At 50.0% G+C, this 15,649-nt stretch overlaps 4 non-coding genes across 4 annotated transcripts; 1 reads left to right on the forward strand and 3 right to left on the reverse strand.

Moving 5' to 3' along the window:
• Positions 1–4,339: 4,339 nt before the first annotated feature.
• On the reverse strand, positions 4,340–4,411 carry TRNAQ-UUG. Its single transcript has one exon. It is a non-coding gene; the product is annotated as a tRNA-Gln (tRNA).
• A 2,320-nt stretch (positions 4,412–6,731) lies between these two features.
• On the reverse strand, positions 6,732–6,804 carry TRNAR-CCU. Its single transcript has one exon. It is a non-coding gene; the product is annotated as a tRNA-Arg (tRNA).
• A 3,028-nt stretch (positions 6,805–9,832) lies between these two features.
• TRNAS-UGA lies at positions 9,833–9,914 on the reverse strand. Its single transcript has one exon. It is a non-coding gene; the product is annotated as a tRNA-Ser (tRNA).
• Positions 9,915–14,871: 4,957 nt separating this feature from the next.
• Positions 14,872–15,011, forward strand: LOC120389446. The gene has a single exon (XR_005590924.1). It is a non-coding gene; the product is annotated as a U4 spliceosomal RNA (small nuclear RNA).
• The last annotated feature ends 638 nt before the right edge of the window (positions 15,012–15,649 follow it).

Genomic DNA, 15,649 nt, shown 5'->3' on the forward strand with positions numbered 1-15,649 from the left:
ACCAAGCCCCTCCACACTGGGGAGAGGCAGGGGAGACAAAGCCTGAGCCCTGCCCCAGTTAGGGGAGGGCAAAACCAGAGCTTGAGGGATTCAGCCCTGGGTGGTGGGGCTCAGACTTTTGGCTTCAGCCTCAGGCACCAACAAGTCTAATGCCAGCCCTGGTGACCCCATTAAAACAGGGTTATGACCCACTTTGGGGTCCTGACCCACAGTTTGAGAACCACTGCTCTATGCTGAGGAGAGAGAGTTTTCCTGTGGGTGCAGTTAATCCACTTCCCAAGAGGTGGCAGCTATGTCAGTGGGAGAAGCTATATCGGTGGGTGTGCAAGCTGTGGTGTTTGCCACATTTAAGAAGTTTAATCAAACCCCATTTTTAAAACCACCTGTGGTCTGGGAATGGCAAAGGACCTCGATGAAGCAGGGTCTGTCCTTCAAAGTGCTGGACATCATGATTCCATAGTCCTGTTGTCATGGGGGATATTACTCAGTGTTAAAGTGCTTGACTGTAGTTTAAGTAGTCCTCAGTTCAAACCTCTGTGTTCTCTTATAACCCTCTTTCTTTTTTTAAAAAAAAAGGAAAACATTTTCATTTCCATTCTCCATTATGTTCAGGGGCTCCTCTATACAGGAGTGCTTGATATCAATGTAAACACTCAATATTTCGCTGTCCAAATGCATAAAAACCTAGCAAAGCTGTCCATCAGCTGAAATCAGTTTCAATCCTCAAAGTGTCAATTTATGTTTTCATCAGTTAAACAAAGGTATCATACGAATGTACATTTGCAGATCCCTCTTCTCCAGGGCCTATGTTGTGCAGAAGAACAAGAACCACATCCAGCTGCAGTTCAGGAGTCTGATGACCAAAGAGCCACGAAGTGTTCTGAGGGCTGGAGAAAAATGCCTTCCTGGTGTTGGGAGGGGAACAGGAGAAAAGACAAAAGAAGCAAGAGACAAAGAGAAAGGAGGGAGGGATGGATGGAGGAAAAGGTGAAACCAAAAGGACAAACCCTAATGTCCCCAGTGATTCTAAGGGACAAAATCCCAGGTTCGGAATAAAATTCTGCCTCCTTAAGCTCGTGTTTTCCATGCCTAGAATTCAGTGGTCACCAGATGGATCAGACTGAACAGGTTTCAAACCTCGAGGAGGCTCTTACCTTCTAAACAGGGACTTCTGTTTACTAGTAAAATCACTAAAAGGGAAGGAGAAAACTCGAAAGAGGTTCCTCCTGGCGCTCACATGCCTGAACCCGAATACTCTCTCAGTCCTCAAAGAGAGACCTGGAGAAGGAGACTTGCTGAAGCAAAGCCACAGGGGTCTCTGAGGTTTCCCTGGCCCCTCGCCCCTGTCCTGCCTGGCTGATGTCAGCATCTCTCTGTGAGGTCACCACCTCCCCAACACCTTGGACCAATAGTCTGAGGTCCTGCAAAAAGCCTTTGTGATGTCACTGCCACACCCTTCCCTTGCTGTGCTAATGTCCTGCCCCTGGGCAGGCACTTTGGAGGTTTGAGCTACTCCCTGTGGATCACCCCACTCAAGGAGCATTCGTTCTAGGCAGCAAGCCGGCTAGACAGGAAAACATCAGACGCTGCTCCCAATGCTACACTCAGTTTTTCAGAAATTAGTCGACTTTATGGCCAGAAGAGACAACTAGAGCATCTTATTTGACCCCCTGCATATCACAGGCCTCCTGTATGACACAATAGCTACTTTTGGGGCAAACACATTCCAGAAAGGCGTCTAGTCTTCATTAAATGATATCAAGAGATGGAGAATCCACCACTTTCCCTAGAAGACATTTTTCTCCAGCCCTCAGAACATTTGGTGGCTCTTTGCTATTGAACGAGCTCAACCTGTTTAGCTTATCAAAAGAAGATTGAAAGGTGATTTCATTGAAGTGTTGAAGGGCATTAATGGAGACAAAAGATTGGGTATGAAAGGGCTCTTTAATTGAGCAGAGAAAGGCATAACAAGACCCAATGGCTGGAAGGTGAAAAGAGACAAATTCATATTACTACTAAGGCACAAATATTCAACAGCGAGGATGATTCACGACAGGAACAAGCTCCCAAGGAATGTGGTGGATTCTAATTCTAATTCCTTATGGATATTCTGTGTGTTTGTGTCTGCAGGGGAGGAACATGCTATATGGCCAGAGGACTTTATTCCTCCAGCCTGCAAGGACAGAGGGGATGTCAAGGAGTTGCTCCTTCAATCCCCCCCGAGAAAGGCCCTTCTTAGGAAAGGCAAAATCCTGGAGAGAAAGCATAACACTGAACAAGACTCCAGAAAGACAGGTTTTTATAATCACAGTGAGAAGTTTTTCACTTGACCAGGGACTTGAACCCTGGACCCTCAGATTAAAAGTCTGATGCTCTGCCAACTGAGCTAGCCAGGCTCACATAGGAAAAGTACAAGTTGGTGCAGAGGTGAAGCTATTCAAGAAAAAGCGAGATGGCCACAATAGGGGAAACCTGCTGCTCTCTCTCTCTTCCCAGCCCTGGCCTGGCTGGGTATTAGTGCTGGTTAAAAAGACGGGAAAATATCGGCATCTACCAGCCATTCATAGCTGTACAAGACTCAGGCACAATACAGAGGTGCCCATCTGTAAGTGCCAAATGGTTGGATTGGCTAATGCAGCCTGTAGACGTCCAGGGCACTCTGGGATATACAGCCAAGTGTCCATCACCATCATCATTTCAAAGGGATAATGATAATGGTAGCAAGGTTCACAACTGACTCAGTAGTTGCATACAAAGGTGCACGTTTGGCAGTTACATTGTCTCAGGTTGGCCACCCCGGTCTAGATGTAGAAGTTACAACATTTAAACTTGAACTGGGGCCAATTTCCCCATCATTTCCCACCTTTACATCCAAACACGATGAAGGTAGCAGATAGAGCCAGAGCAGGTTGTCTATGGGACCAAGTATATGCAGAGTATCCGCGACAGAGGTTTGTTCAACCTGTTCTTAAAAACCTCTGAGGACAGAGACACCACAGACGCCTTTGGGAGCCTATTCCAGAGCTTAACTGCACTCAGAGTCTGACATTGGTGAAGTAGGAGGCTGAGAAAAACAACACTGGCTGTCAAAAAAAAAACAGCCCTTCCTGGTACTTTAAGCAGTAGGTTTTGGTGTTTTAACAGCCATGGCCTGGGTTCAATTCCTTTAAAAACCAGAAGTTTTTCAATGAAAATCTCCATTCATTTCGCATTTGAAATGGAAAGGAAAAGAGGGCTTCTTGTCCATATCAACAAGGCAAAGAATGGCTTTTTTCTCAGTAAATATTTTTAAAAGGCGCTGACTCGACCTGAAGATCTCATTTCATTTGTATTTACAATGGAATGATTCTCTCTAGGATAGACAGAAATTCTTTAGCTAGACTCGGATTCCACGGGAATACGAGAAGCGATTGTGTCTAACACCTGCCTTTTTTCGGACAACAGTGATGTCCAAGTTTTCCATGGACATTTCCCTTCCAGCACCTCAGGCCCCATGCAACAATACAAGAAACTGAAATGCACAGAAAGTTTCTCACCGTAGGATTCACTGACCAGGCCGGGGGAAAAGTTTTGCCAGAACACTTGGTTATAATATCCCTCCCTGACCTTAAATGGAAAGCAAGGGGATAACTCTCAGAGCACATAACCACAGCTTATGAGTCTCACATTCTACACTGTCAATGTACCCTTCTCCCTCCCGCTCTATATTGACCAGCCAAGCCTGCCCCCCTCAAGCCACGCCAAGACTCTTCTGGGTAAGGAGCTTGGAATTTACCCAGCGAGGGGCTCTACACGCACCACTTTTGAAGATGTTTGAATTCCCTCCAACTTCTCTCATACAAATGCTAAATAGTTGGTGGTGTAATGTTACAGGAGAGGTTGAAATTAAGCTATTTCATCAGATAGAAGACAGTGATTGTGTCAGAAGTGGGATGTGAATGGAGCCTAGAGCAACAAATGACAGTGTTAGAGGGCTTATTCCTTCACCCTCTCCTCCTCTTGCCCTGGCCTCTGTGGCTTTTAAACCTTCCCTTGGAGCTGTCAGCACCAGCCGCCTCTGCTCCAGGTGCCCAGAGGAGGAGAGGTGCTGGGCTTCCGCCTGCCCAGCCCTGAGTATGAAGCCTGGCCCTGGCCCTGCTTCTTTCAAGCGCCAGGTGGGCAAGAGGGAAAGCACAGTGGCAAGTGCCAGACTTGTGGGCACCAGGTGAAGCCGTGAGAATCCCAACCTTCAGGTGTCAGTTCTAGAGCCCTGACCCATCCAGCAGGAGGGGAAAAAAATGGTGCTTGCACAGCTGGAGACAGGGAAGTGGAGCAGCGAGAGCTCCAGGGCTTTACCACAAGGTCCCACTGAGATTTGAACTCAGATTGCAGGATTCAAAGTCCTGAGTGCTGCCCGTTACACCATGGGACCAGCTCATGCTCCCTTCTCTGGCCATCAGTGACCCTCATGGGACCTGCTCGAGTAAGGGACTGTTGGCCCCTTACTAAAGCTTAGTGGGGGGTTTGGTTGGCTAGTTCCCAGTCCCAATAGAAGGGGGAAGGGCCAATGGGAAATCAGGACCCTGAGACTGACAGTCCCCTGGGGCAATGGGGAGAGGCCAAAGCTCCAAGTTAGCCGCACTGACAGGCCAGGCAGTGTAATGAGGGAGTCACAAGGCCAGGGGGTCCCATCCTCTGTAGGAGCTGGAACTGCCTGGGCCAGAGTGGGGCAGAGCTAAGGAGAGAGGAGGAGCCTGAGAAGAACCGGGGAGCAGAGCTGCGCAGGTGTAGTGCCAGAAACTGCTCCCTGTAGGACTTTGTTACCTGCAGCAGTTACTGATACCTGAGGTTGTTCTTATTTGCTGACTTGTCCTAATTGGCTAAAACTTGACAGTGGTGGGGGATGGAAGCATAAAGGCTTCGTCCTCCAAACGACCCTGCCTGGTGTCCATCTGTATCTATTACCTCTTAACACCGGATTGTAAAAAATAGAGTGAGGTCATTTAAACATCATTTATTTTGCAGCTTCATTTACTGTGCTAACAATGTAGCATCCTGATACTGATACTTCTGCCCACGTGCCCTGTGGGTTGGATTCATTTTAGTGGGATGTGGGACATGTGGAGGATAATTTAAACTCTTAATTTCCTTATAGTTTCCCTGCAATATACTTTTCTGCTGGTGCAATTTCTGACCATTGCACGTCTATTGTATTTATTACAATAGCCCAAGTAAGTCACACAAGTGACATAGTCTAAGGACTTGGCTACACTTGCAAGTTAGAGCCCATTAAAGCAGCCCCGGGTGCCCTAACTCCTGAGGTGTCAACACTGGCAAGGCACATGGAGCGCCTGGGCTCTGTAGGTGGAGCGCTCCTGGTAATCCACCTCCATGAGAAGTATAAAGCTCGCTGAGCCCTGCTGAAATACCCGGGCATCGGTGTGGATGACGTGTTGCATCACTGCACTGTGTTTGGCCTCAGGAAATGTCCCATAATCCCCTGAAGTCAAGTGCCCACTCTGATCATTGTTTTGAAATCGGCTGCAGGCATGCGGATATCCCCTTTCAAAGCTCCGTTTCCGACAGCCGGCTGCTTATCTGCTCTGGGACAAAGCAACCATTAGTGTGGAATGCTGCTGCTGTGAGTGTGTGTGAGAGAGGGGGGGTCTGCTGCTGTCCGAACACACAAGACAGCATGCTGACACACTCTCAGTCCCCCCAAACACACTGTCGCTCCCCCCACGTACACACAACACACTCCCTGTCACACTCCACTCCCGTCCCCCATTTGAAAAGCACATTGCAGCCACTTGCACACTGGGATAGCTACCACAGTGCACTGCTCTCTGTGGCATTGCCAGAGCTGCTAATGTGGCTACTCCAGTGCGCTTGCAGCTGTCAGTGTGAACACACGGCAGCGGTTTCCCTTCTGTGGTTTAATTCCCAGTGCTCTACATCTGCAAGTGTAGCCAAGCTCTAAATTTGCCAGACCAACCGAACTCAGTAACTGCCCCCCCCCACCACATGCAGGGAGTAGGGGCACCGTGGAGCACACGCCGCACTTACTGGCTCAGCCTTGTGCATGGTGGGGTGGCCACCTCCCCATTGATGAGACCTGGTCCCACCATCTCCGTGGAGCTCCAGTCTGCCCTGCTGCCATCCCTGTCTGTGTTGTCTTCTCTAGCAGTTGACTGGAAGGTGAGCATTGGCCGCATGCCATGTAGCCGTGTTGTCTTGAAGGGCAAAAGCAGGAGAAATGGTGCCTTTATAGCCCACCCAATATTCCATAACATAGTTAAGGAAAATATTTCTCAATGAACTCTCAGTAAAACACCAGAAGCAGCCAGTGTCCGCATCAGTGTACGAGCATTGGTATTTTCTTGAAATTTGTCAGACCAACCTATCTAACACCTAACACACATTTGAAGTTCTTCTTTTCACACTGTTGCTCATTCTCAGGTTCTGCTTTGTCTCCAGACAGATCCATTCTCTTTCAGGACAGCCTTGCTCTTTCTGTCTGTTTCACTCACTGAGGTGTTGGAGTAAACACTCCCCTTCCTTCTATTCTCAGACAAACACTAGTATTAAGTGTTTGCTACTGATGGGTCTAGAAAGCGTTTGTGAAGTAGAAGATGCCATTTCTGGGGGATTGTTCCCAAGATCCAGTACTTTGGGTTCAAACGTCTCCCAGCTTCCTTGGGGAAAATAACACCAAGGCTTTGTTGCAATATACAAGAAGGGAGGAGTTTTTCCACCCAAGATGGGACTTGAACCCACAATCTCTGGCTTAGGAAGCCAATGCCTTATCCATTAGGCCACTGGGGCCCTGAAAAGTACCGGAAAGAGGGATGGAAATTCCCTCTCAGGATTGCACATTCCTCATATTCATTCAGAAGCCAAATACCCCATTTAATGGCCTTACAGAAACGTCTGCATCCCCTGGCAGCGAGGTTACTGGGCAGGTCCCTGACAGAGCTGAGCACCACCTTTCTGCCAGCCATCTTTAGAGAAGAACCCCACCCTAGAGTCACCCCTCCCTCCTTCAGCACCTCTACGGCTGTGGCTCTGAGTGGCAGTAGGATGATTAGGGGGTGAATCCGGGGCTGGAAGGGGGGTAAGGTCGGCCTGTAAGGAGGAACCAGGTGGGGCTGACCCAGGGGGAGGCTGTGGGCTGCTGGTCGGTTGTTGGGATCCGAGCTCTAGATCAAAGCTGCACAGCGACCTGACACCCAGGGTTATAGGGCCGACATAGTGACCCCTTACTGGCCTCGGTGAGCCCCAAACCCTTGTTACTAAGGGCATTGAGGAGTCTCTGTCCCTTAATAACTTCTGGGAGCTCCCAGCAGGCTGCGGGCATCAGCCGCCTCCTGCCTCACAGGTTAGACTCTTGGCGCTGTGCCAGCCGCCCCCTCACTTGCAGGCCCAGTGTAAGAACAAGGAGGCCCGGTGCTGGCAGAAGAGGGTTTTGATTAATCGACCTCTGTGTGATGGGCACAGGACGCTTCCACTCAGTAGCATAGCTCGGGGGGAGCGAGGGGAGCAGCTAAGGGCGTCGGGTTCCTCCGGTGGGGGTGTGGAGCAGCCGTTCGTTTTCCTGTTCACACTCCTCTGCGATGTGAAAATCAGGGAAGGGAGGCAGAAGCCCCACGTCCCTCCCGAAATGGCGCCCAGTGGGGGAAGCCAGGACAACAGAGGGGGGCGGCAAGTGGTGGCCAGACTCTCACCGCCAGGGTCTAGTCTAGCTCAGGGTCCAGCTCAACTTCCTCCCCGTGCCACTGGCCCCCAGTCCCCTTCCACCACCAGGTCAACCCGGGCACTAGGGCAGGAACGGGGTGAGGCAGCAAGTCAAGCTGAGCAAGGCAGGCAAAAGCGAGTCTTGTCTTCATGGGCCGCTCACAATGACGTCCTTTTTGTGTGCAACTGCTGCAAAAACATCCCGGGCAGAGCAGCAACAGGCCAAAATGCTATTTTATAGCTGCCAAAGTAGCTCAGTTAGGTGAGCATTAGATTGAAGATCTAAAGGTCGCTGGTTCAATCCTGGGCTTTGGCAGGCCCTTTTATCCCTCTTTGTGCAGGGGTGGCTTGTCCTCTGGGAAGGCAGCATCACCTTTATCTGAGGCAAGTACCTGATTTTGAGCTCCCCAGCAGGATAACAGAGATCATGGGTGTCAAGGTTTCCTCCCCCACTCTGAACTTTAGTGTACAGATGTGGGGACCTGCATGGACCCTTCTAAGTTTAATTCCTAGCTTAGATCTGGTAACACTGCCACCAGCCAGAGATCAGTGTCTGGCACACTTTCTGTTTCCCCAAAACCTTCCCTGGGGAACATAGATCCAAACTCCTTGGATCTTAAAACAAGGAGAATTTAACTTTCCCCCCAGACTTTCCCCTCCCTGGGTTGCCTTGAGAGGCTTCACACAGATCCAAACTCCTTGGATCTTAAAACAAAGAGGAATTAACCATCCCCCCTCCTTTTTTCCCACACCAATCCCTGGTTATTTCAGACCCAATCCCCTTGGGTCTTAAAACAAGGAAAAATCAATCAGGTTCTTAAAAAGAAAGCTTTTAATTAAAGAAAGAAAAGGTAAAAATTAGCTCTGTAAAATCAGGATGGAAAATACTTTACAGGGTACTCAGATTCATAGAGACCAGAGGGACCCCCCTCCCCCCCAGCATTAGATTCAAAGTTACAGCAAACAGAGGTAAAAATCCTTCCAGCAAAAGAAACATTCACAAACTGAGAAAACAAACATAAGACTAACACGCCTTGCCTGGCTATTACTTACAATTTTGAAACATGAGAGACTGATTCAGAAAGATTTGGAGAGCCTGGATGGACGTCTGGTCCCTCTCAGTCCCAAGAACGAACAACCCCCAAAACAAAGAACACAAAACAAAGCCTTCCCTCCACGAAGATTTGAAAGTATCTTGTCCCCCTATTGGTCCTCTGGTCAGGTGTCAGCCAGGTTTCCTGAGCTTCTTAACCCTTTACAGGTAAAAGAGACATTAACCCGTAACTATCTGTTTATGTCAATGGGCTTCTCCCCCTAGTTGGCCCCCCTGACCTATAAGGATGAGAGATGGGACCTGTCTTTCCCACATGACTTATTCGTCACCCAAAATGGCGGGAACAGAGTGAGGCAGGACGGCCCTTGGAGATGGCGCCAGAGGGGGCAGGGACTTGGGAGGGAAGCTCCTCTGCAAAGCTGAGTGACGACAGTACTGGGGAAGGGGCATCTGGCATGTGGAATGTGGCAGGGATTCAGAGACCCAAGAGGAGGCACTTGATGTTAAGGTGTGAAAGGAAAGATCCATGGTAGGAACTGGCTCCCTTCCTCTGGACCACATGGTGTTTGGTGTTGGGGCGGATTTTAATTGTGTCAGCCGGCTTGAGAACCGCTGGTCCCGTTTTCTCGACCTTCAGAGGAAACGTTTTTACAATGAGCACTACCTGGGGCAGGTCTGTAGTGAGGTCGGCTTAGAGGACGTGTTTCTCTGTAGCAGAACCAGTGGAGAGTGGGCGGTAGCCTCCTATTCCTCTGACCCGAGCTCACACCAGCCGCAGAGGGGATACACCTTTCTGCGGGGACAGGCCAGGAGTCGCACTGACAGGATTTACGTGAAGGAGAGCACATCAACATGGCTAATCTATGGGGCACTAGGTGAGTGGCAGAGGCTTCAGGCGCTGAGAGTTTGCCTGACCCCTCAGGGACACAGTGTGAGGTGGTGTCCCAGGGATCTCTATGAAAGGAGCAGAACAGGATTTACTTGGGGTAGGGAGAGAATTGAGAGTGTCTCAGGGGGTTGTACAGAGGTATTGCCCCGGTGAGAGACTGGCTAAAACACAGGCCTCGCTGTGAGCAGGATTTGAACATGCGCAGGAGAACCCTATTGGATTTCAACTCCAACACCTTAACCACTCAGCCATCACAGCTGTGAGCACAAAACTGCCCCAATGCCAGAGAAACTGGTAAAGAATCCCAATGCCCAGGCATGAAGTCATCTGAACTACAGAATTCCCACCGCAAACCTGGCTCCCAAAGCACAGGGGGGATTGGGGGTTTGTTCCCTTTGCTTAGCCAGGTGCAGTCGCACAGAGAGCGCGTTTAAAAGTCTCCCCTCCCACAGAGCGGGAATGGGAAATGATTCTCAACTTGAAGCCTGATGTGAATGAGGATGTCTGGACCAAGGGGCCAGGGACTGGCCTTTGCTAGAGAAACCACTGTCAAGTTTTAGCCAATTAGGACAAGTCAGCAAATAAGAACAACCTCAGGTCTCAGTAACTGCTACAGGTAGCAGTTTCTGGCACTACACCTGCGCAGCTCTGCTCCCCGGCTCTTCTCGGGCTCCTGCTCTCTCCTTAGCTCCGCCCCACTCTGGCCCAGGCAGTTCCAGCTCCCACGGAGGATGGGACCCCCTGGCCTGGTGACTCCCTCATTACACTGCCTGGCCTGTCAGTGCAGCTAACTTGGAGCTTTGGCCTCTCCCCATTGCCCCTGGGGACTGTCAGTCTCAGGGGCCTGATTTCCCAGTGGCCCTTCCCCCTTCTATTGGGACTGGGAACTAGCCACCCAACTCCCCCGCCCCCCCCCCCACACACTAAGTTGTAGGAAAGGGCCAAGAGCCCCCTTACACAAGCCAGCCCCATGTGGGTCACTGATGTGCAGAGTATCAGAGGGGTAGCCGTGTTAGTCTGGATCTGTAAAAGTAACAAAGAATCCTGTGGCACCTTATAGACTAACAGATGTTTTGCAGCATGAGCTTTCGTGGGTGAATACCCACTTCTTCAGATGCAAGTGGTGGAAATTTCCAGGGGCAGGTTTATATATGCAAGCAAGAAGCAAGCTAGAGATAACGAGGTTAGTTCAATCAGGGAGGATGAGGCCCTGTTCTAGCAGTTGAGGTGTGAAAACCAAGGGAGGAGAAACTGGTTTTGTAATTGGCAAGCCATTCACAGTCTTTGTTTAATCCTGAGCTGATGGTGTCAAATTTGCAGATGAACTGGAGCTCAGCAGTTTCTCTTTGAAGTCTGGTCCTGAAGTTTTTTTGCTGCAGGATGGCCACCTTAAGATCTGCTATTGTGTGGCCAGGGAGGTTGAAGTGTTCTCCTACAGGTTTTTGTATATTGCCATTCCTAATATCTGATTTGTGTCCATTTATCCTTTTCCTTAGAGAAGGCTGGTGTGCAGAAAAGGCTGCATGAGCTGGTCCCATGGTGTAACAGGCAGCACTCAGGACTCTGAATCCTGCAATCTGAGTTCATATCTCAATGGGACCTTGTGGTAAATCCCTGTAGCTCACAGTGCTCAACTTCCCTGTCTCCAGCTGTGCAAGAGCCAGTCTCCCCCCTCCTGCTGGGTGACTCACACCTCCTAGAGCCAGGTCTCTGGCTGGGGTGGCCACAATGGGTTGGGGCTCTAGAACTTGCTACCCTGGTGGTTGGGATTCTTGCTGCTTCACCTGATGCCCACCAGTTTGGCCCTTGTGCTTCCTGCCACACTTTTCCTGGGGCCCACATGGCGCTTGAAGAAAGGAGGGTCAGGGCTGGGATTGATAGTCAGGGCTTGGCAGGAGGGAAGAAGATTCCCAGGCTGGAGCCCCACACACCTTCCCTCCTCCTCTGGGCACCTAGAGCAGAGGCAGCACAGCTCTGTCTGCTGGACACCTCGGCAGAGTAGGTGAGTTCATGTAAATACAATCTGGTCCCAAAGCCTCCCCCAACCCTGGCTCATCACTAGCTCTCAGGCTAGAGCTCATCCACACCTTGCTTCCAAATCATCATTTGAAATTCTGAGGTTGGCCAACATTGCCGAAGCCAATGCACCAAAATTGTCAGCAAACACAACAGCTGGGTGAGGAAACCCGACTTTGTCCAGACTTCTCAAACCTATTTTACTTTCTCAGGTACAAGTATTTTTCATACGTTGGATCTGCTTTTAAACTGTGTGTTAACGTTTCAATTTCCATTCAGATTTGCAGCCAGTGACAACATTGGCAGCGCTGCATGTAACTACCTGACCACTGGGGGGCGTTGGGGAAATTCGGGGGAGGGGTGCACAGCCCCCTGGCTGGGGGGCATATAGGAAATGCTGGTTTCACTGAATTGAGTCTCCTACTGCAGCACCTCAGTAGGTTACATCAGAGAGGAGCTGCAGTGTCTAGGCAGTGGGATGCCTGTGCCTTTAAGAGCCCAGCCCTGGGAAGCCCATGCTGAGAGGTGCTGCCTGTGGGAGGGGAAATAGAAAAGCCCCTCTGCTCCCCGCACCCTGTTTTTGCAAACACTGGAGTCTCAGCCCCCGGGGTAACTGTTACCCCTCTGCCCTGCCTGTGCCGGGGTTTAACCCTCTGGCAGCGCCTCCCCCTGGGCTTAACCCGGCTCCTTCCCCCCTCCCTGACTTTGCACTTCAGCCCCTCTCCTACCTCGGCCTCCAGCAGCTTGACCCCCCGACCCGTCAAGTTCGACCCCCGGCTCGGACCCTGGCCACCCCCCTCCTCTGATTTTCCCCCCTTTGCCCCTCTTTAATCCCTGGAAAAAGTAAGGGGGGGCTGGGTCCCATTCTCTGGGGGGGCGCCTAGCCCCTGCCTGCCCAAGGCTCAAAGCGCCCCCCGCTCGTGCGGATGTTTGCCGAGTGCTGCAGGGTCACCTGCAGGGAGAGAGAGACGCAGTTAGGAGGTGATGCAGCCAAGGGTGCCTCACCCAACACTGAGATGCAGCCACCTCTGGGGTGAGTTGCACAAGTCAGCAAATGAATCTGGAACAGGAAATGCACTGAAAGGACCAAGGCAGCTGCAGGAGGTGGAGAAAACCAGAAAAAGCAGGAGCCCTGGATCCCAGCCCTGCCCCTCCCCCACTCTACCCACTAACCCCCCTCCCCTCCCAGATTTGGGGGGAGAACCCAGGAGTCCTGGTCCCCAGCCTTGTCCACCCCCATATTCCACCCAACAGCTGCCCCCGCAATTGCAGGGCAGCACCATGGGGCACACTAGGGCCTGCCTGTTTGCACAGGACGGGCAACACCAGTGCCTCAGGGGAGAGATGATGCTAAGGGAGAAGCAGGCAGCAGACACCCCCACGACAGAGAAAGAAGTGCTAGGGGGCGCCGTGCTGCAAGGAGTGAGGGGGGTTGGCAGGGAATGGGAGGATCTCCCCTCACAGCGGGTGCATCTGTCTCCCCCACAATTCCTCCCCAGCCCTACCCTGGCCCAGGCTAATCCCGGCCCAGCTACCAGGGTTACATTTGGCCTGGATTCCCCAGCTGCTGGGGGAGGGGCGTGGGGCTGGGGAGCATGAGCCTCTACTCCCCCTTCCCCCGACACAGCTGCATGGAAACTGACCAAAGGAGCCTGCAGCACTGCTGCCTAGAGGAAACTGAGGCACCAGCCAGTGACAGACACATCATGGCTCTCCTCAGCCTCATCCTCTTTTCCAGATACAACCCAGGGTATGTGAGGAGGGTAAACTCAGGGCAGTTGCATAGTTAACTTGTGGAACTCCTTGCCACAGGATGTTGTGAAGGCCAAGAGTATAACAGGGTTCAAAAAAAAAAAAAGAACTGGCTAAATTAATAGAGGACAGGTCCATCAGTGGCTATTAGCCAGGGTGGGCAGGGATGGTGCCTGTAGCCTCTGTTTGCCAGAAGCTGGGAATGGGCGACAGGGGATGGATCACTGGATGATTCCCTGCTCTGTTCATTCCCCTGGGGCCCCTGGCACTGGCCGCTGGCAGGAGACAGGAGGATACTGGGCTAGATGGACTTTGCGTCTGACCCAGTCTGGCCGTTCTTATGTCTCCCTTGGTGCAGCAGTGACACCCAGTGGGCAGTCAGAGTAATGCACAGAAGGTGTCTCCGTTGGCGCAGCAGTGACACCTCGTGGTCATTCAGGGTAATGCACAGAAGGTGTTTCCCTTGATACAGCAGTGACACCCAGTGGCCAGGTGGCGTAATGCACAGCGTGTGTCTGCCGTCTAGGAGCAGTGACACCCAGGGACCGGTCACAGTAAAGCACAGATTGTGTTTCCCATGGAGCAGCAGTGACACCCAATGACCAGCAGGTGGCATCAGACTCTTCTCGTTTGGTGGGGGACTGAGATGGGCTAGACAAAAAAAAATTGGGGGGCAGGCTCCATCCTTTATGGGAGCAATACAACCTTTATTAAAATAAAATAGTAAACAGGGTTTACTTTAATAATCTAAATCTGTCCAAATTTTAATACTATGAGCTCAGATCAAGTGTGAGTCGTCTCTTGGTCTATCCAAGGACATGATCAAGTGTCTTGATGTTTTTGGTCTTTTGGCCTCGAGATGAAAACCTTGTCTGAGTCTTTGGAACCTTGAGATAAAAATATTATTTAAATCCAAAGTTCTTAAAGATCCCATCAACAACGAAAACCTAAATGAAAAATTGAAACAAAAAACAATGCTTAATTTAAAACCCAAACATTAAGAAAAACTTTGTTTTTAAAAATAAAACTAACAAATGCCATAAATTAATAATTTCAACATTTTATCAAAAAGGTGTGCTACAGCAGGATGAGAAAATAACATAAAATAAATAAGCCTGACCACTAAAACCTCCCATAAAGGAATCACATCCTTGAATACTGGCCAAATCTGTATAAAATATGCAGAACTATGTCAAAACTGGTGTTGCATGTCAGCCATTCGAATCCAGAAAATGTCAATTAAAAGCTCCATTCCAATTAAAAAAAACAAAACAACCCAATAAACCAAAACAGTCACAGCCTGAAACAAACCTACACAGAAGCAAAATTAAACCTGTGCCAACATTGGAACAAACTATGTAAATTTCTAATTCTAACTTCTTGTTTCTCCCAGGAGGAAAGTGTTTTGCATCTCAGTAACCAGGCTGTCACTGCAGTTTTCCTTTCACTAAATAAGAAGTGGCAGTATCATAGCCAATGAGGTTAATCCGAGGCGTGATTATTGCTAGTTGAAAACTTCTTCCAATGCCCTCAGTTTTCTCTATGAGAAACTGAAATTGTATCTTTGCACTAATATCCCAAATGTGCAAGTCCATCCCCTCAGAGCAGCCCCACACCCTGAGCCCAGGGGAGAATCTCAACTGGTTTGTACATTTGTAACCCTGGGGCCTGAAGCTGATGAGAGAAAGGGAAGTGTGTGATCTTGGAGGTTTCCGATACCACCTGCTGGGAGCAGAGGGAATTGACTGAGCAACGTCCTGGCTAATTTTCATCTTGTTCTCTGCTAGCAGGCTCCACTGGAGAGCTCGAGAGTGACTTGACCATGGCAGCACCCCATGTACATTTTGGAGCCATTGGGGTGAAATGTGAGTACTTTTGGGGTTGGGACCCACATGAGAAGGGATGTGCACAAACTGGAGAAAGACCAGCAGAGGGCAATAAAAATGACTAGGGGACTGGGGCACATGACTTAAGAGGACCTACAGGCCATATCCTGTATGTTAAGCTAAGGCAAAGTTAGCATCTCTATAGTGTGACCTTTTACTCAGAAAGGAAAATTGACCTTTATCTTGTTAAATAAAGAGAGAAGTACCCACGCCTGTCTAGACCTTTACCTAGACCAATCGACAATGGAGAATGGCATAAGGGGTTTTTCAGTGTTGTACCCACAGAATTAATACATACACCACAAGGGAACTTATGTGCATATGTACATGTCATCAACA

The sequence above is a fragment of the Mauremys reevesii genome, linkage group 23 (genome assembly GCF_016161935.1).
Source record: "Mauremys reevesii isolate NIE-2019 linkage group 23, ASM1616193v1, whole genome shotgun sequence".
Classification (NCBI taxonomy): domain Eukaryota; kingdom Metazoa; phylum Chordata; order Testudines; family Geoemydidae; genus Mauremys; species Mauremys reevesii.